The sequence below is a fragment of the Callorhinus ursinus genome, unplaced genomic scaffold (assembly GCF_003265705.2).
Source record: "Callorhinus ursinus isolate GAN/ISIS: 27379988/994484 unplaced genomic scaffold, GSC_fseal_2.0 scaffold1, whole genome shotgun sequence".
Lineage (NCBI taxonomy): Eukaryota > Metazoa > Chordata > Mammalia > Carnivora > Otariidae > Callorhinus > Callorhinus ursinus.
The window spans coordinates 134,917,498-134,938,016 of NW_027397063.1; the positions used below are offsets into that span (position 1 = coordinate 134,917,498).

A 20,519-nucleotide genomic window follows, 5' to 3' on the forward strand; every position below is an offset into this window, starting at 1 on the left:
TTCTATAAAATAATAAATGTGATAAGGGGCTAATACCCAAAATATATTAAGAACTTATACAGCTAAACACGAAAAAAACAACTCAATTTAAAAATGGGCAAAGGACATGAATAGACATTTTTCCACAGAAGACATATGGATAGACAACACACACATGAAAAGATGTTCAACAACACTAATCATCAGGAAATGTGAGTCAGAACCACAATGAGATGTCACTTTATACCTGTCAGAATGGCCAAAATAAAAAAGACAAGAAATCATGAGTGTTGGTGAGGATTTGGAGAAAAATAGAACTCTCATAAACAGTTGGAGGGAATGTAAATTGGTGCAGCCCCTGTGGAAAACAGTACAGAGGTTTCTCAAAAAAGCAAAAATTAGGTATTTAACCAAAGAAAATGAAGATGTTAATTCAAAAAGACATAAAGACATATTCATTTCTTGGCTATACAATAGCCAAGATATGGAGGCAACTTAAGTGTCCATCGATAAACAAATGGATGAAGAAGATGTGGTATGCGTACACACATTGGAATATACATAAATATAAACACACCACACACACAGAGAGGAATATTATACAGCCATTAAAAAGATGATATGGTGCCATTTGTGACAACATGGATGGACCTAGAGGGTATTACGCTAAGTGAAATATGTCAGACTAAAAAAGACAAATACCATATGATTTCACTCATTTATGGAACCTAAAAAAAAAAAAGAATAAACAAACAAAAAGCAGAATAAAATCTATAAACCCAGAGAACAAACTGATGGTTGCCAAAGGGGAGGATGGTGGTGGGGTGGGCAAAATGAGTGAAGAGAAGTAAGAGACACAGGCTTCCAGTTATAGAATGAGTAAGCCATGGGAATAAAAGGCACCACATATGGGATATAGTTAATGGTATTGTGATAGCATTGTATGATGACAGACGGCACCTACAGTTGTGGTGAGCACAGCATAATGTATGAACTTGTCAAATCACTATGTCGTACACCTGAAACTAATGTAACATTGTATGTTCACTATATTCAAACAAACAAAAAAGGTTTCTATGTAATGCCATATCATAAAATACATTTTTATGTTGAAATTGTTCTACCTTTAATTTTTGTGAATATACTTTGGTTTCTGTTCTTTAGATAAAGGTGTAAGGTAGTCAGTAGTATTTTCTTGAGACTCTCCTTTGTTCCAAGATCATGTCCTACTTTCTTTCATATTAACAAGCATTGTTGCTTGTGTGCAGTGCAGATGTTTTTATATCTTTTATTTTGCCCTTAATGTTTTTACCAAGAAAAATAAAAGTGTGCAACTCTCTGTCTGTTCCTCATTTGTTGCTTGTTTGTTTGTGTGCTTAGAGATTAGTTTTCTCAGTAAAGCCAAGCCTGAAATCATTCTAGAAAACCTCAGAGAGTAAAGCCATGTTAATGTTCCCATAGTTCAGAGTCTATCTTCAATAATTTTAGAAATTACACGAACTATGGGTTAGTTCACTTGGGGTAGACTCACATTAACTAAAATGAACATATAAAACATAACATATATATATATATATATACACACACACCCACATATACAGAAATATCAATTGATTAAATTAAAATTTGGATTCTAACTGCAGAAGGGATGGGACAATTAAGTTCAGAACTTCTTCTCTCTGAACTTACGCCATCCCTAGTGCCCAATTATAATCAGGAAGTGGCCAGTGAGCAAGTAATTTGAACAACTTGAGGCTGGCTCCAGGATTCAAGGATCTAAATGGTTGATAGCTTTAGGCAGCTTGCCACTGGGAAGAAGGTTGATGTTTCAAGGAATCCTTCCTCTTGAGTGATGCTTAAGTGGACATTGCAAACATTTATATCTATGCATCTTGTATTGGCCACCAGAGTGAAACAAAACAAAACAAAACAAAACAACCTCTTTTTTAACCGCACATCTTTTTTTTCTGATGGATGTAATGCCTTCTGTCGGAGTTCTCCAGGGCTGAAAACCATTCTCCCTTTTTAAGAGATCTTTGCTCACTTCTATTCTGACCCATAAGGATTGATGTTAATGTTTTACTCTAAGATGATTATTTTTCTTTCTTTGATATCTCTGCTTTTTTTTTAGGAAGCATTACCACTCCTGTCCACCCCCCACTGCATGCAAAAGTTCCAGAGATTGACTGAGGCCTTATCTGATATATAAAGATATTATTCCACTATGGGCCTTCAGTTCCTCTATGTAAGAAACCAAAGATACTCATGGAAATTATGTGGGTATGGAAGGTGGGCCTTTGAGAAGTAATTAGGTTTAGATGAGGTCATGTGGGTGGAGCTTTCTTGATGGGATTAGTGCCCTAATAAATGGATGAAGCGGCCAGAGCTCTTTCTCTTGACCATGGGATGACTCAGCAAAGAGGAGGCCCTCTGTAAACCAAAAAGTGGGCTCTCAGTAGAACCCCATCATCCCCGCACCCTGATCTGAGACTTCCAGCCTCCAGACCTGTGAGAAATAAATTTTGTTGTTGTTTGCCACCCAATGTACGTTATTTGTTATAGCAGCCCAAATGACTAACACACTCCACTGATAAACTTTTCAGAACCCCGCCACCTTGAAACTACTTTTTCTTTTTTTTGGCTCTGAGCCCATGTGGAAGTGATATGTCCAGATTTTAATAGTAATTTTTGCATTATGCAGTCCTTTGTTTATCTTACATCACTTTTAAGAATTGTCTTTATCCCTAAAATATTCCTTGCCTTTGGATTGATTTTGATTTTAAAAATCTTACTTGAGTTCTTCTATTTTTTCTTTCCTAATAGTTATTTTTGCTCTGTGGCTACTTAAAAATACACAGAGAATAGGGCGCCTGGGTGGCTCAGTTGGTTAAGCGACTGCCTTCGGCTCAGGTCATGATCCTGGGGTCCCGGGATCGAGTCCCGCATCGGGCTCCCTGCTCAGCGGGGAGTCTGCTTCTCCCTCTGACCCTCTTCCCTCTCGTGCTCTCTCTCATTCTCTCTCTCTCTCTCTCAAATAAATAAATAAAATCTTTTAAAAAAAAATACACAGAGAATAAACGTGAAGTTCTGGGCTCTCAACATTGCAAATACATATTTTTCGCCTTTAGGAACTAGCTCAGTCTCCAAATTAAAGCTAACATTTATTAACTAATATCCTTACCTGTCACTATCTTAGACAGTCCAGGTTGTAAACTTATGTGAATTCTGAATAATAAAAATAATTCCCTAACTTACAGTAAGTTAGACCATGAGAAATTGCAAAATTTCCACTAAAAATGTTTTGACCTATGAAAAAGGAAATTTCACATGGTTCAATCTAGTAGTTTTCACATATAACAATTCATTCTTATAAGCAGTATTTCCCCAGAGCTCCTGAATTATTTATGAAGCCAGTAAAAATGTTATATGTTGGAGAAAAGGTGAAGTGAGGCTGAGGGGGGGGTTGCTATGCTGAGTTGGAGGATTGTCCTCATACCCCAAACTCCTCTTCATCATAGTCACAAAGACAAGACAGCCATACATCTCAGAGGCTGCTTCATTTTGTGTTTTAGTGTCTTTGAAAAATCCTTGATCAAAGCCCACATATCTCTTAAATTACCTGCCTTTTAGAAAACAAGTGTTCTCTGATTTCTGTCTGGCTTTGTACACTTTACGCAGATATTAAGTCTGTTCCCCAACTTCCTCTGAGTCCCTTTTTCACAATTCCTGAGGCTTCTGCTTCACTTTCTAAAATGATCTTTCTGAATACACACAAGGCTTTGTTTCTCTGAAGCCCTCAGGGGTTCTAGGGTTTTGATTGCTTCCCTCTACCCAGAATCCCTGTTTATTATTCATCAATAATGTGTGTGAGTTCTTCGCCAAATTGAATAATAGTTTTCAACTACTGGAAGAATATTTACTCAGTTTTTTGTGTTATTGATAATGAAATAGCTACAGACCCAGCATATTTTTAGGTTTTGTCTGCAATATTAGCAATTTCTTCATTACGTTTTTAAATTTAGAACAGGGATTGAAAACTCTGGCCCTTTGGCCAAATCTCTCTCCACTCATTTTTTGTAAACAAAGGCTTATTGGAACACGGTCATGCCCGTTCACTTACATATCTATGTCTACATTTATGCTATAACATCAGAGTTAACTGAATCAGGACATACGATGCACAAAGTGGGAAATATTTACTATCTGGCCACTTACAGAAAAAGTTTGCCAACTCCTGGCCCAAAAGGACAGAGGGCAAAAAATAAATGGAAGGCTGGGGCCCATATTTTCAGTCAAAGAGAACAGATCTTTCACAAAGATGAGAAGCTGTTTGAGAAAGATCTTGGAAGACTTTCAGAGCAACCACAAAGATGGGTACAACACTTTTGGTTGATCTATGTATCCTGGAATTCCAAGAAATGTGGTAGACCATTTATCTTAGCAGAAGATATTCAATATACTTTCTCTAGGTGCTGATTAAAAAGAAATTATCAATAGAAAGAGATGCTGAAGAGGAACCAAGCTAACCTTGAATAGGGTACAGATGGTCTCCCTGCCTACAATCTCATTATATTAGAAATATATTATATTTTGAGCTTCATAGCATTCAAAGAATTGAACAACTCTCAGAAACGGAAGCACAAAACAATGGTCTGATGGTGTCCTTTCTAAAATTTCACCTTTCTCTTCGGAAGCACAGAGGTTTCAACGATAGCTGCAAGTCTATCACATATTCACAGTTCTTGTTCAATGTTTATAATGCCCAGAAAAGAAAGGAAAGAAGATTGCAAGAGCAAATGAGGGCATGTGTGAGCTGTAGAAATAACAGATGTCTTAAAAAGATAAATGATATTATAAGAGAAAATTGACAAGGTAATTCTCAAAATGCAAGTCCTTAATTACTTATTTCTTTTCTGGGTATCCAATCCAATTATTGCTAGAAACAGGAAAAGAAAATTCTTCATGGCGTATTTAATACTACTACTATGTGGCATGGCATATTGAATATTAACAAACCCATATTTACACTGCTAATACACTGATCAAACATAGTAAACTACAATGAGAAGCTCCCAGCAAATCTCTCAGGGTGAGTACTGTACACTTTGCTGCAGGTATATTCATCTGAGGTTAGCATCACCTACTATCATGTGTCTTGTAATGTCTCAATTCTCTGATCATTTTCCTGTTCTGGAAATGCTGCTAAAATGTAATTTGTTTTGATCCCAGTGTATCATGCAACCCTGGCAAAGACCTGAATTAATAAACACAAATGGAAACGTTGGCTCTGAAATCTTGTGACAAAGTTTCTATAAAGAGGTCATATACGTAATCTAGAAAATGTGAATTTGTTAGCAATTATTAAAATAAAAAAATAAAAATATAAAGTAAAAAACAATTTTATGGAGAACTCCCAGGTCCCTGCAATTATATCAGAAGATCCTGGAGGACTCCATTTGTAAATAATTAATACACAATATTTCTTAAATGCATTTGACCTTAAAACCATGTATTTTTGGAGCAGCCAATGGAAACATACTTTGGAACATATTGGATTCATGCAAGAGTTCAATTCTGTTCATTGTGTCTCTCCTCCAGGATAGAATAGCCAAGTGGAGAAATAGCCTAGCCTAAGGTTTATATTCTCAAGATACTAGGGGAAAGCCCTTCTTAAGGTGTCTATTCTCAGGACACTAGGGGATAGCCCTTCAATATGAAGTTGAACCATCACCTTCACACAGCCCAAAACATTTTTTTAAAAGATTTTATTTATTTATTTATTTGACAGAGACACAGCAAGAGAGGGAACACAAGCAGGGGGAGTGGGAGAGGGAGAAGCAGGCTTCCCGTGGAGCAGGGAGCCCAGTGCGGGGCTCGATCCCAGGACTCTGGGATCATGACTTGAATAGTTCACTGTACTCTGAGCCCTGAGAGGACCAATGGCTAAAGTGTCAACCCATTGTAAAAGGAGTAGCTCTTTTGGTGATCTGTGCCCTGCCTGGGGATTGACAGTTCAGAATGCTCTCAAGAAAGAGCCTGTTCTTAAGAAACTTTGAGACCAATTTTGCAGTCTGAGTAAGTGTGGATAAAGTGAAGTCCCTTACAGACTCTTTAGGGCTTTAGCGTGATTGTATCTTGACATTTACAGACCATTTTTTCTCAAAAGGTTTTCAGGTATTTTATCAACTTGTGTGTGTGTGTGTGTGTGTGTGAGAGAGAGAGAGAGAGAGAGAGAGAGCGTGAGTGAGAGAGAGAGAAAGAGAGAGAGAGGGAGAGAGAGAAAAAGAGAGAGAGAAAGAAGGAGCTTTTATAAAATGAGGCTTTTCTATTCATCCTTTTGGGCTTCCATAACAAAATACCATAGACTGGGTGGATTAAACAACAGAAGTGTATTTTCCCACAGTTCTGGAATCTGGAAGTATATGATCAATGTACCAGCAAAGTTGGTTTCTTCTGAAGCCTCTCTCCTTGACTTGCAGATGGCTGCCTTCTTGCTGCCCTACATGATCTTTCCTCTGTGAGCACATGCTCCTTGGGTCTCTTCCTTTTTTTATAGGATGCCAATCCTATTGGATTAGGGTCCATTCTTATGACTTCATTTAACCTTAATTGTTTTTTAAAGGGTCTATCTTCAAAATACAGTCACATTGGTGGTTAGGGTTTCAACATATAAGTTTGTAGGAGGGACACAGTTCACTCTATAACAATGCATGATCATCATAGAGGATTCTAACAAAAAAGAGAGTAAAATTTTTAAAAAATCATCTAACTTTCTACCACTCAGAAATAATAATTTTAAGCCTTTAGGTGAGGGTCATTCTACCCATTTCTCCAACCATTTGGATGAATCACTAGCTTGATAGATTGCAAACAAGGTGAATAGATTCCAATCTATTGCATGGATTCCAATCTATGTAATGGATTCATAGTATATAAATTACATTTTAATTAATAATTTGAATTTTTAGTGATATTATATTTTACCTTGCAATTGATTCTAAAACCAGGGCATGAAGCTATTATTTTTCCTAAAGATTTTTACATCACTTATACAGGATAATTGCTTTCATGTATAAATGCTGCTTCACTAATTCTTATGAACATTTTACTTGAGACTTTCTAAACTAGACTAAAGGAAAGGAAAAAAAGAAAAATCTGTGTGCACATGTCAAGTCATTTAAACCAACCAATAGATGTAAAAAAAAAAAGGGTGAAAAATTATGAAGTGCTCCTAGTTACTTACAAGAGTTGTTTCTGTTTTAATATAGTATCTATAACTTTGTAAGTGGTTTGTTGTTTTGACTATTAAACCAAGGACTATATATGACAGCATCTAGCGTAGAACTCTAATAGCTGATCATAGTGGATGTTCAATAAATATTTGTTGAATTAAAATCTACATTTTACTTAATCAGAGCCACAAGTATTCTATTTTTTGAAAACTTGTAGGAAAGAACAGCCCCTGTCTTCCCAGTTTGGCGTTTTGTGTTGGGAGTCCTATTGAATAACTTTCATTCCTACACCCCTAGGCAGTGGTCTAATGGAGTGGGTTTTTACAAAGATGTTAAGTTCTGTAGTCATCTATGAATTAAATGATGCAATTACACTATAGCTAATGTAGCAGAAGATTATTAAGAAAGATTATAAGGACAATTAAGACTTTGATGTCATTTTTGTATTTTTAAAATATGTTTCTATTTTAAAATTCCTCACTACAAATGATGATGTGATTAAGCTCCTCTAATTACTCCCAAGTCCTCTTCCGAGCACTTAGTTTTGGTTGTGTGCATGTGTGCACATATGTATTCTATTCTCTGATAATAATTTCCACTTTTTCTTAGATCCATTCTTTATGAATTTACTGTTCACCAACAGTCTTTCTGTTTCATCTTCTGCATTTTTAACTTCATTAAAAAAAAAATCCTCTCAGCTATTGGAAACTCACAAAGTACTTGTATTTCATGAGGAATTTGTGAGTACTGCATGGCTATAGTTCCTGAATTTTTTAAAAGATTTTATTTATTTATTTATTTATTTATTTATTTATTTGAGAAAGAGAGAGAGAGCACACGATGGAAGGAGGAATAAAGGGAGAGGGAGAAGCAGAGTCCCCGCTGAGCAGGGAGCCCCGTATGGGACTCAACCTGAGGATCATGACCTGAGCTGAAGACAGACGCTTAACCAACTGAGTCACCCAGGCACCCTAGTTCTTGCATGTTTGAAAATGAGTATGATCTTTATCCTATAATGACAACTTGGTCAGCATGGTATTTCTGGGTCACATTTTTCCTCTAGGAATTGTATAGACCTCACTCCTGTATTCTAGCTTTGAACATTGATGTAGAAAAAGCTTAAAGCCAAGCTAACATCTCCTCCTTTTGCTATCTGAATGCCTGAAAATTTTCTCATTTTCAATAAATTTTAAAAGTTTAGCCAGGTTTGCTTGAATGTCAATCACTGTGAATCTATTTTTTTCTTCTAAAACAAATTTGTTTTGTTTTGTTTTTCAACTTGCAGGCCAAGTTCTCCTTTTCAGGGCATTTCTTTGAATGCCTTTCTGTTTCATTTATCATTTCTTACCTTATCAGGAACATTCAGGGGTAGCAATTTTCCTTGTGCTCAATCAATTTCTCTGTCTTCCACAATATTTTCTTTCTAGAATTGGTTTGATCATCCTGTCATTTTCTTTGTGATTATCTCAAGACTTTCTTAAGTTTGTTATTCTATGGTTAATCATGTTTGTCGTGTTTCGTTATGTTTAATTAATTTATTTTGTCTATAATGGAACCCTTTTTCTTCTCAATTTGTTGCCTCAATTTTGCAGTCTCCATTCTTATTTCATTCCATCATTTTGTTATCTTGGTCTTTGTGGAATTCGTTATTAATTCCAAACCATAAAATATTTATGAAAACGTATTTCAGTTTTTTGGATTTTTTTCCTTCTAGAATGGTTTCTTCATCCATGTATTCCTTCTTTTCCTCTCTTTTTTTCCTTTCTTCCATTTTTCTGTTAAATATTTCTATAGTTGCTCTAAGATGACTTTTCATCTCATTCCTGTTTAATGCAGGCTTTACTGTCCAGTTGTCTTGTTTTTATACAGTGTGCTTGGATTTTCATGGATCTCCTTTACTCCCACCGTATCCAAGTCATATCTGTCTTCCCTTTAATCTACAGTTTGAGGATAGGATTTTAGGTTTGATTCATTTTTTTCTTACCCTGGGATATGAGGTAAGGTACGATCAATTGGAACTAGTCTCCTTTAATGAAAGTTATTAACTTTCTATCTTGTAGTAGTGGTGCTGGAAGTAAAAATGTCTCTTATTTCCAGGGTCAACAGTTATCTTAAGATTCAGATTATTCTACCAGCTGACTGTGGAAGTGCAGAGTCTGTACTTATGTCAGAGTTCACTGTGATTATCTGTTTTCTAATTTTATCCCATCTTTATCCAGTGAACATTTCCACTTCCTTTGCCATTCCTCAGATCACAATAGGGAAAATGTATGGATATTGCTGTATATCCTCTTTATTTCCAACTTTGGGGGCAATCATGATACTTCCAAGGTTTGTTTGGCTCACAAGTACAGTTTTCAGTGGAGGTTGGGAACAATGATGAATCATTTCAGAGTCCTCTCTTTCTTTCCCTGCCCAGACTTTATGATATTTACAATATTGGGCTACGACTGTAGTTGAATTTCGGCCTTTTTCTGTTTATTAAAAATTTATTTTTACTTCATTTCATTAGGTAATTTCAGGTGGGGGGAACTTAATTGCCATAATTACCTATAAGCCCTCATCAAGAGGTTTTGATTCTCTAATGCTGCTGAGTGATAGCTTTGTTGTCTTCATCACACTTGGCAGAGATACTGGGTTTCACCAACAAATAATGAAACTTGTTTTTTAAAAAACTATCTACCTATGCAGGTAGAAACTAGCTATGAAAGCCAATTCTTGCTTACTATTTGTTGCTATAACACCTAACACAGGATTTTGAGACTCTAAGATGATTCTATTTATTGTTATAGCAACAAAAATACTGGCAATTTAAGTGTAAGCATATCAAAGGGCTCCAGAGGCACTGTCAGTGGGCATTTCCCTTTTCTGCAAATAGGAAAGCAGATGCACAATTGCAGTATCTTGCTCAAAGTCAGACAGTTATAGAGGCAGCATCTGAGCTCCTGTTAACACTAGGACTGTATCTTCTAAATGTTCCAAAATATATTAAACAATCATCACACTTACCTCCTGACTGTGCAGATCCTGGGGCAGGAAACCATGGTGAGACACTGTAGAGGTCCACCACTGACCCAGGCTATGAATTTCCAACATCAAGTTAGTCTCCCATGGATGATCAAACACTAATGTGCACAGAGGTGTGGGCATTTTTTCCCCACTTCTGTTAGTTTATACATTCCCTTCTTTCACTGTGGAATTATACTGGCTTATAGACTGCCAAGTTTGTGTCTCTTAAAAAATTCAGCACATACTTTTAATCATAAAAGTAGAAACCCAACTGATTCCTGCCCTTGTGAATTTTAAGAGCTGATTGAAAACATACAAAGAAATAGCTCTAAATGTTCAGCTGTATTGCATAGAGATGGAGAAAAGCAAGGGGGATGTTGGGGACCTTCCAAGGAAGGAGGAAGACAAAGGAGTCTCTTCCTTATTCCTTCTAAGCTAGGAAAACCCAACATAACAGAACTGATGCCTCTAAACATCCTCCCTCCCATTCTGCCCTCTCTTTGAAGTCATGACCCCAAACCAGCTGCTTGTGGGTATGCTTCACCTTCTGAGTATCACGATCTTTTTTTTTTTTTTTTTAAATCACATGGATTGTTTTTAATCATATAGTTGAGAATTTATATACTCTTCAGCCAGTATCCCTTCCCTGGGATTAGTAGACTTCACAGATGTGATTAAGGATCTTGAGATGGGGTGATTATCCTGGATCATTGTTAGGGTGGGCCCAATGTAACCACTATGGTCCCTATAAGGGAAAGAGGCAGCAGAGTCAGTGAAAGAGCATCGGAGTCAGAGAAAGAGATGGGCCAACAGAAGAGGTCAGAGGGAGAGATTTTAAGATGTTACACTGCTGGCTTTGAAAATAGAGGAAGGGGTCATGAGCCAACGTTATATAGACATTCTCTAGAAGCTGCACAAGAGGAGGAAATGGACCCTCCCCCAGTGCCTCCAGAAGGAATGCAGCCCTGCAGACACATTTCAAAATTCTGACCTCCTGAACTGTAAGATAATAAATTGGTATTGTTTTAAGTAATTGCTTTTACAGTAATTTGTTACAACAGCAATAGGAAACTCATACAACTGCACAAATTCACGATTCAATTATTGACATGTTGATTTCAGAATAATAAAACATGGCTACTGTAGGAGCTCTGAGGTAAACAGATCTGGTGCCTTATAATACAATCCAGTGTCCCTTAGAAGTTATAGGAAAGAAACTCTCACCCATAATTAATTACGAAAAAAACATTTCTGAAAGGATAAGGACCTCTTTTGCTTCAGGTGCCTCCATTATTCTTCAAGAACTAGTAGAAAATAATTTTAAGGGACACAAGAATATTAATAACCATTTCCTGCTGGATTGTACTGAACAGATATGCTTCATCTCATACTGTCACTATTTCTACTTCTGCATGCACAAATGCCCACAGAGCTTTTAAAGCTTTGACTGAGGCATGACCCCAACAGAAAGCTTGTTTATGCTTGTGTTTTTCCCTATTCAGGGGGAAGGCTGTCTGTTTTCAAGTACGGAGTTACTATCCATAAGCTAGAGAACATTATTTTATCACGCCATAGAGAAATAAAGGGCCTTTGTTTCCTCAAAGAGACCTCTCATGGCCTTTGTGAAGAATCCTAGGAAGTTCCTGTACATTTATCTTCCTTCCCCTAAAAAAAGCTGCATGACTAATGGCCACCTTTTGGGTGCTGCTGATTCTGACACCAGCTTCTCCATCCAGCTGTCGCCATGACTCGCCTCATCTGAGAGACACATACTACTGATATCGTTCGGTCATTTCTGTCATTGAATGTTTCCAATGGTTCCTTTCTCCCTGCATCAAACCCTTCTGCCTGACCCAGAGGCTCCGTCATAAACAGCCCCACTTTGGCAACCTCGTCAGACAGTCCTCTACTTTGGGAATTGTAGTTCAGTTAATAGGCAACTCAAATTTCATTTTCTCATAGATACAATACTTTACAAAGAGCTGAGATGCCAAAACCAGCCTGCAAGATGCCATTTAACCTTTAAATGTATTAATGGCACTCATACTATTTCCACAACATGTTCCCTTCCTCCCCGCCCCCCATGGTAAGCAGATGTCAACAAGGGTTCTCACCTGGCTTGCTAAATGGATTTCTTACTCACTAGGATTACTTCTTGGGAGCTGAGGGTTAGATTAAAGCAATGTTGTACATCAAATTCCAAATTTTCCAACTAAAAAGGAAATGTAAAGAATATATCCTTCACTCCTGGCCGACACCATTGAGGTGGCCATGATGTTCCTGGTAGCCGTGAGATTAAAAACTGGGTTTGACTTGAGTTTAGGTGGGGAAAGACAAAAGATCTTTCCTAGCCAAAAGTAACTTAATATTTCACCAAAGTACACTAATAAAACAATGTTCCATAACTTTACGGCTGCGAAAGATAAATGCCATTCAAATCTATTCGTTTACTGTGTGATTAAGACATAAAGAACTGTTGATTTGAATTTCTCCCACCCAATGTCAGGGAGCATATGTGGCTGTACTTCTGTGGAGGAGTTAATAACTAGTAACAGCCAGTACTTCTCTGTAGGAAACATTTGCTTCCTGTAAGGCTCTCTCTCAGGTTCCATCCTTCCTTTCCCTTTAGTTACGATTCTGTATTTTTCTAGACCACAGAACATTGATTGTAGAGCTACAAGCTAACCCCCACCCCCCTTTTTTTGTATGTCCAAATTCTCTGCCTCCTTTAAAACTTATCTTGGTCCTCTCCAAGCATTCCCTCTCTTCATTTCTATAAACCCAACCCTCTTCCCTTTTGGGGATCTCCTTGTTTTTCCACCTCTTGCCTCCCACCACTCTGTCATCAATGGGAACTAATAATATTCCAGCTCCATGACCACAGCTAATGACACTTGACTTAGCTGGAAACATATGGTACTTGCACATGCTCCTCATCACAGCGACTGGCCCACCAGCAATCTCTTCCCTAGGAACCGTAAACTGCTATGATGGGCCTTTTCTTTCCTGGTCACAAGCTGTGCAGATAAGCCCCTTCTAGTTGCCAGAAACTAGCTGGAGAAAGTCACTCTGCTTTGCAGAGAAAAGCAATCTGCAGAAGAAGAGAATAGAACTAGAAGCAAAGAGAAGTGGTAAGTGAGATGAAGACACAGAGTCATTCCTGAGGCTAACTTGACTCCCACCCTTCTAGGAGTATAATGGAAGAAACTCTTTTCTTTACGCTAATTAGGGTTGAGTGTTTGTCGCTTACAAACAAGAGTCCTGGCATGCACTAGCCCCTTTCTGCAAATCTCATTTTTAAAATGGTCTACACCATCCTTGAGCACTTATCCCTGCACTGTCCCATTGCAGACTAACGGCTTCTTTGGCATAGGTTTTATTCCTACCCCTTGAACTTCAGACAACCTAAACACAAATATGAAATGATGTATTATTCTCAAGAAATAATGCTGAAATTCTTCTGTTCCTGCCACCGTGATCCACTTGCCTCTGTAACTTTTGTTCAAAATTCCACTTCTCGGCCAAAAGATTTCTGGAATTCTAAATGTCAAAATTTCCCCCTACTTAGTGGCCTCTGGGAGCCAGAATCCAGCCAGTTCTTAGAGCTTTCCACTTGGTTAGAGAACTGGCATCATGTTAGCTTTTATCATGGTAAAAATAACATGTCCTTTTGCTGATGTGCACTTGAAAAATCAGTACAAGTATGTATGGCAAATAAAATGCTTGTTTTGAAAGTTTAAACACTAGGAAACCTGTGAGGTTTTCCCAGGCCACTTCTTATCAAATCCATCTTAGTCTTACTTCATAATAATGGGCATACAAATTCACAGCGTAATTAATAGCCCCATTGAAAGTAATCCCTGTTACTAAGCACACATCACATCCGCCTTTATAACTTTGCCTATAACAATAGATATCAATATCACTGTCAGTAATAGCATCTTTTCACACAAAGAACAATCATCGTCAGAATTTATCTTTGTCAGTTATTTGTTATGCATTTCAATTCCTCCATTAGTTCTTTTTGTCAGATTAATTATAAAGATCTCTTTCCAGTTTTTGCCCCAGGTCTAGGATTGATCTCTGAATCCACAGATAATTCTTTCCAATTGTACCCTTTCCTAATTGGGGACAGAGGGCAGATGACTCCTAAGACTGGCCAGGAGTGACTTTTGCTCATATGAAAAGAATTGGAATTCTGTCAAAGCTTGCCCTTTCTCAGTACTTTGATGGCAGTCATATGCCCACAAACCTAGGTGGGCTCAGAGTAAGATGCTTGCTTTTTTCTGAAGAAGTGTTTCTTATCCCTGGTGGAATATTAGAACAACCTTGGAAGCTAAAGACAAATCAACAAACAAGAATAACAATAGAAACAACAAAACCCTGCCTAGGTAACATCCCAGATCAGTTAAATCAGAATCTTGAGGACTGAGCCCATGACTAAGGAAAACCACTGTTTCACAGTTTTAAACAGTCACAATGCACAGCACTCACCACATTTGCAAATTTGCATTATCTACTAAAATGAATAAGCAGAGCAAAACTGCAAAGTCCCAGCATGACATACTAAAGCAGTGATTTTCCACAAAGGATGCTTTTGTGGCAGACATTTGGTAACATCTGAAGACATTTCTGGTTGTCACAAGATGGGAAGAGGATGCAACTGGCATCTAGTGGGTACAGGGCAGAAATATTAAGCAGCTTACAATGCACAGAAGAGCCTCTTGCAACAAAGAATCATCTGGCTCAAATTGTCAGTAATCCTGATATTGAGAAAACCTGCTCTAAAAGTAGGTGACCTTCTCCTTTTACCAGGACCTATGTCTATGAGATCTACTGAACCGATATTCAAAGCTCCCCAAAGGCCAAGGAGGCTTAGTACATTTCTTTTTAGAGTACTTAGTAAGGGACCCTGCTGATTTCTTTAAATTATCTTCATATTCTCATTCACTCTAGGAGAAGATACTTTTAGTAAACATGGGTATGATCCAGATCTTCTTCAATCTATTCTTCAGCTGGCTAACAGGAAATCAGTTTATTCTCCAAATACTAATACAAAGACACTGAAACACCATTTGAGGGTCTTCAGACCTGCAATGGATCACAGATTTTAAAATTTACATTTCCCAGCAGTTTTGACACATCATTCTTACCAATCTTCCCCTAAGTAAATATTTCCTTAAAAGAAAGTAGAAAGGAATTGTATCAAATGAACAAGCTACTCAATCATCAACATGAATGTGTAAGTCATTTGATTTTAGGGTAAGAGAAACGTTATTGTCAAACTGTGATTCAAAAGTTAACATTGTCCAAGGTCTCACAGATAATGGCAGAGTTGGGACTGATACTCAATCAACATCTCTTGACTATGTACCCACTGCCCTTTCCACTAGTCAGTCTATTTTTTCCAACGTGAGTAACATCCAAAGATCCAATTCAGTAATGTCAAGTTTAACCATTAAAAATTAATGACTTTTTTGGGGTTTTCCCCAAATGGGACTAAGAATGTCATCTGTTTATCCAAGTAGCAGTTATATATCAATGTGGAGATGGATGCATTAGATTCTGACAGCTTGATGTAGCAAACTGTATTTTACAAAGATGACTGCCACCAATATCCCATATCTTACATGCTCTTTTTACATCCTGAAGAGTGATGAGGTCTATATTCCCTCCCCTTGAACCTGGGAAGACCTTCTCAACCGCTTTGCCCAATAGAGCATGGTGTAAGTGATGTGTGTGACTCCCAAGGTTACTTCATAAAAATGACATACATTTCTGCCTTTTTACTCTTGGATACTTATTCTTTCTTGAAGCAGAGCCATCATACTATGAGAAAGCCAAACAACCACGTGAAGGGACCACCTACAGATGTCTCTGCCAAAAACCCCAGCTGCTGTCATGATAGAAAGCCAGCATCAGCTGTCAGACATATGAGTGAATGAATCTGCAGATGAGTCCAGCCCCCAAGCATCAAATCTCTTCCAGCATTCAGGCTGTTCCAGCTGAGCTGATACCATGCAGAACATATATATGCAGTCCCTGCTGAGTCCTTTCCAAATTATAGATCTGTGAACAAAATAAATGGTCATTGATGTTTTAAACCACTAAGTTTTGGGTGTTTTGTTACTTAGTAGTAGATAACTGTTACACCTGGCATCATTAAGCTTTTGAATTATCAACTAAATTCTTATGATCACACTTGGTTCATACTAGATTTTCAATAATTCTTATTTAATAATTGATTGACTCTATTCCATGCTCACAGAGAACTTGCAGATCTGGTTTGGCAAATATTATAAACCCTGTGACAATGTCAATTAATAAACTGGCATTCTGTATTTAGACATCAGTCTTTGTGAACAAGTTAAATGTGAAACAGCTCCTCAAAGATAAATCTATTGTCTATTGCTGAACAGATTGGATTTTCAAGTCTGAAAGGACCAGAAACTGAAGAATAGTAAATTCATCACTGTAATGGATCCAGGCCTTTCAGTACTTGGTAGTGAAATAAGTCTCTCCTTTGGTACCTGAACTTGACTGGATGACTTTAATCTCAACTTCAATTTTCTCCTTTTCTTCACATAATTTCATATCTAATGAATCACTATGTAAGGATGAAGAAGTGAAAAAATAAATAGCTTGACATGTCCTTAAAGACCATCCTGGGAGGCAGAGTCACAAACACTATTTTCCAGACCCTATTCGTGTTTGTGAACTAGCCCAATCTCTTAATAATCAGGCATATGTTTTTGTAGGAAGAAGCACCATTCTTTATGTTGGCTGTCCGCCACTAAAGCAGAATATGTGTCATATAAACTCACCAAGGACCTCTAGGCCAAGTGTTTTTGATTTATGAAGTCTTAGATGTGGTCTACAATGAGTTAATTACTCTTGGGAGCATAATGCTATCTTATAGATGAAAGTGGTCTTATGATTTATTGGTGCTAGTGAAATAACTCACAATAATGTAAGACAATTTCTTCTAAGTCTGTGGTCTCTGAGTTGAGAAATGATCCCTTTTCTTGGGAAATGGGGATATAAGTTGGTGATGGCTTCCTCAAGAAATAAAGTTTCTTAAAGCAAGAATTATTTTGAAGTGTAGAAATAGGATGAATGAAGAATAGGAAGGTAGGAGAAAAAATGTGGGATGACAAGTTTAACCAGAAATAAAAACTCACTATTAATCTAAATTAAGACAACTTGATAATAGTGCAAGGATGGGCAAGTAATAGACTAACAAAACAGAAAGCACCCAAACAGACTAATACATATAAGTTAACTGAATATATGGCAGAACTAACATTGCGGATGATGGGGGAAAGGATAAAATGTTAATTAATTATGTTGAGACAATGGGTTTTCCAAAGCAAACAAAAAAGAAATTGGATTTTTGTCTCATATAATTAATTAATACTCAAAAATTAATTCCAAGTGAGTTAACAACTTAAAAGTGAAAGGTAAACTTTAAACTTACAGACAGAGATATAGATGGAAAAGTTTATGACCTTAGGGGAGAGAAACTTTTATAAAAGGATGCAAAGAGCATAAAATTTAAGGAAGATTGATCAATTCAACTACATTAAAATTGACAGCTTAATAAAAACAAAAAACAACAACCAAAAACCAAAAAACAAACCCACAGGCCACAAGGTACAAGAAGATATTTGCAACGAATAGAATTGACAAAGCTTTATAATTAAAAATATATTATGAGCCCTTAAAATCGATAAAAGACAACTTACTATAAAATGGGCAAAAAAACCCCAAACATTTCACAGGAAAGATAACACATAAGACCGATTTAAAAAAAAGGTGCTAAATTTTATTTGGAATCAGAAAATGCAAAATTAAAACCAGAGTCATACACCAAATTAAATCACTGGATTGGCAAGGAGTAAAGTCTAATTATACCAAGTGTTGACAAGAGAGTGACCCAGTAAGAAATATTGTACATTGGTAATGGGAATATAAATGAGAAAATCATTTTGGAAAAACATTTAACATAATCTAGTAAATTCGAACATATGCAGATCCTATAACCCCAGCAATTCTCCCTCTGACATAACCTTGGCATGCTTTACAAAAAGACATGTAAAACTATGCCTAATAGCATTTTTTATGACACAAAAAAACATGGAACCAGCCTAAATCTCTGTAGACTTAATATGAATAAATACGCTGTAGTTTATGAACTACTATAAAGTAGTGGAAGCTAAAGCTATTCTTATCAATAAAAATGAATCTCAAATACATAATACCATATGAAAAAAGTTAGAAAAAATATAATCACTATGATTTACTACTTTTAAAAATGTTTTTTATTTTTTATTTTTTTTAAAGATTTTATTTACTTTTTGAGAGAGAGAGAATGAGAGAGAGAGCACGAGAGGGAAGAGGGTCAGAGGGAGAAGCAGACTCCCTGCCTAGCAGGGAGCCCGATGTGGGACTCGATCCCAGGACTCCAGGATCATGACCTGAGCCGAAGGCAGTCGCTCAACCAACTGAGCCACCCAGGCGCCCTAAAAATGTTTTTTTAAAAGAATGAAATGAAATGATACATTGTGTACAGGAACCTACATAAATAAAAAACTATGAGGAAAAACATGAGAATGATTAATGACATTCAAGATATTCTCTCTAAAACGGAAGAGTAGGAGGAACCAATCAAGTACAGATACCAGGGATCTTTAAGACTATGTTTTCTTAAGCTGGGTGATTGTTTCATGGTGTTCATTTTACCATTATTGTTTAAATTATACATATATGGTATATGTATATTATGTATACATATGTATATATGTATATACATATGTATATACATATATAATGTATATTATACATATACCATATATGTATAATTTAATATACACTAAATATGTATATTTACATATACATATGTATATGTATGTATACATATACATATACAATGTATCACTTATACATTAAGTGATACATTGCAAGATATAAACAACAAAGAGAGTAGATAATTATTCTATCTGATGGCAGGCTTCACATATGAACTTTCTGATATGTTTATAAACTAGGAAACTGAACTGGGTTGATTAAATTTCATTTCTGCATGACATTCAGATTAACTGCCCTGTGTTAAAACGCATGAGGAGCTTAGTTCCTGTTACCAAGCTATAAATAGAGAAGTAAAGGTTACATTGAGAGGACAACAGTGCCCAAGATTTGGAATATTTATTTTCTAAGGTGTTCCCTTGACATTTGTCCTTTCAGCATAACCTGGTCCTAAACATTCCCCAGAAGAGAAGGTCCCCATTGAAGCCTTTCCAGATATTCTTTGTGATGGCCAGCCCACCCTTTCACCTCACCGGGCATGATCGCCCTCCTGGTTATTCATGCCAGGCCTTCAACTTATCATTTAATTGTTATTATTGCTATCCTCCGTTTCTTTTCCTTTATTAGAATCAAAATTGAAAGACTATTGAGGGGCCTGGGTGGCTCAGAGGGTTAATCATCTGCCTTTGGCTCAGGTCATGATCCCAGGGTCTCAGGAATCGAGCCCCGCATCGGGCTCCCTGCTAAGCGGGAAGTCTGCTTCTCCCTCTGCCTCTGCCTGTGCTCTCTCTCTGTCTCTGTCTCTCAAATGAATAAATAAAATCTTAAGAAAAAAAATTGAAAGACTATTTCCAGTTTTTCATCCAATCAATAAACAAGACCTTCTGAAGCAACACCCTTAATTCTTCTTTCAACATATTAAGGGATCAAATATCACACCAAATCCTTGTCTCAGGGGCTGCATTTGATGGGACTGCATAAAATAGAAATAGTCAGAAGGTACTGAACTCTAAGGACAATCGAACTGCAAAAAATTAACCTTTATATAACTTTATTGATGATGGTTGGTGCACAATAAATTACAAATGTCTAATGTGTAAAATTTGATGCATTTTGTCACATGTATATATCTGTGGAACCAATACCACAATCAAGCATTTGTGATACCCCTAAAGGTTTCCTCTTGCCTCTTCATAATTTATCCCTCCCTTCATTCTCCCCTAGTCACTCATGAATCTACTTAATTTGCATTCTCTGGAATTTATGTAGATTAGTTTGCATTTTTAAGGATTTTATATAAACTCATCCAGCCTTCTCTTTTTGGGGGTTAGGAGTTTAGGGCTTCTTTGACTCAGCATAAAGATTTTGAAATCCAGCTGTACTGTTTCCTGTATCCATTATTTTTTTTTCCTTTTCGATTCCCGAGGAGAACTCCCCTGTATGGCTATCACGATTTGCTTATCTTTTCTGAGAAAGACATACTATTAACCCAGA

At 36.9% G+C, this 20,519-nt stretch overlaps 1 long non-coding RNA gene across 2 annotated transcripts in view; it reads left to right on the top strand.

Annotated features, from left to right (window-relative positions):
- The window catches only part of LOC141371259 (uncharacterized), a 50,944-nt gene extending 34,693 nt beyond the window's left edge, over positions 1-16,251 (top strand). The window contains exon 5 of one of the 2 annotated variants that reach the window (XR_012376071.1): positions 16,037-16,251. This is a non-coding gene — a long non-coding RNA (uncharacterized lncRNA). The remainder of the gene's footprint in view (positions 1-16,036) is intronic. The other variant, XR_012376077.1, reaches the window with a different exon arrangement.
- The last annotated feature ends 4,268 nt before the right edge of the window (positions 16,252-20,519 follow it).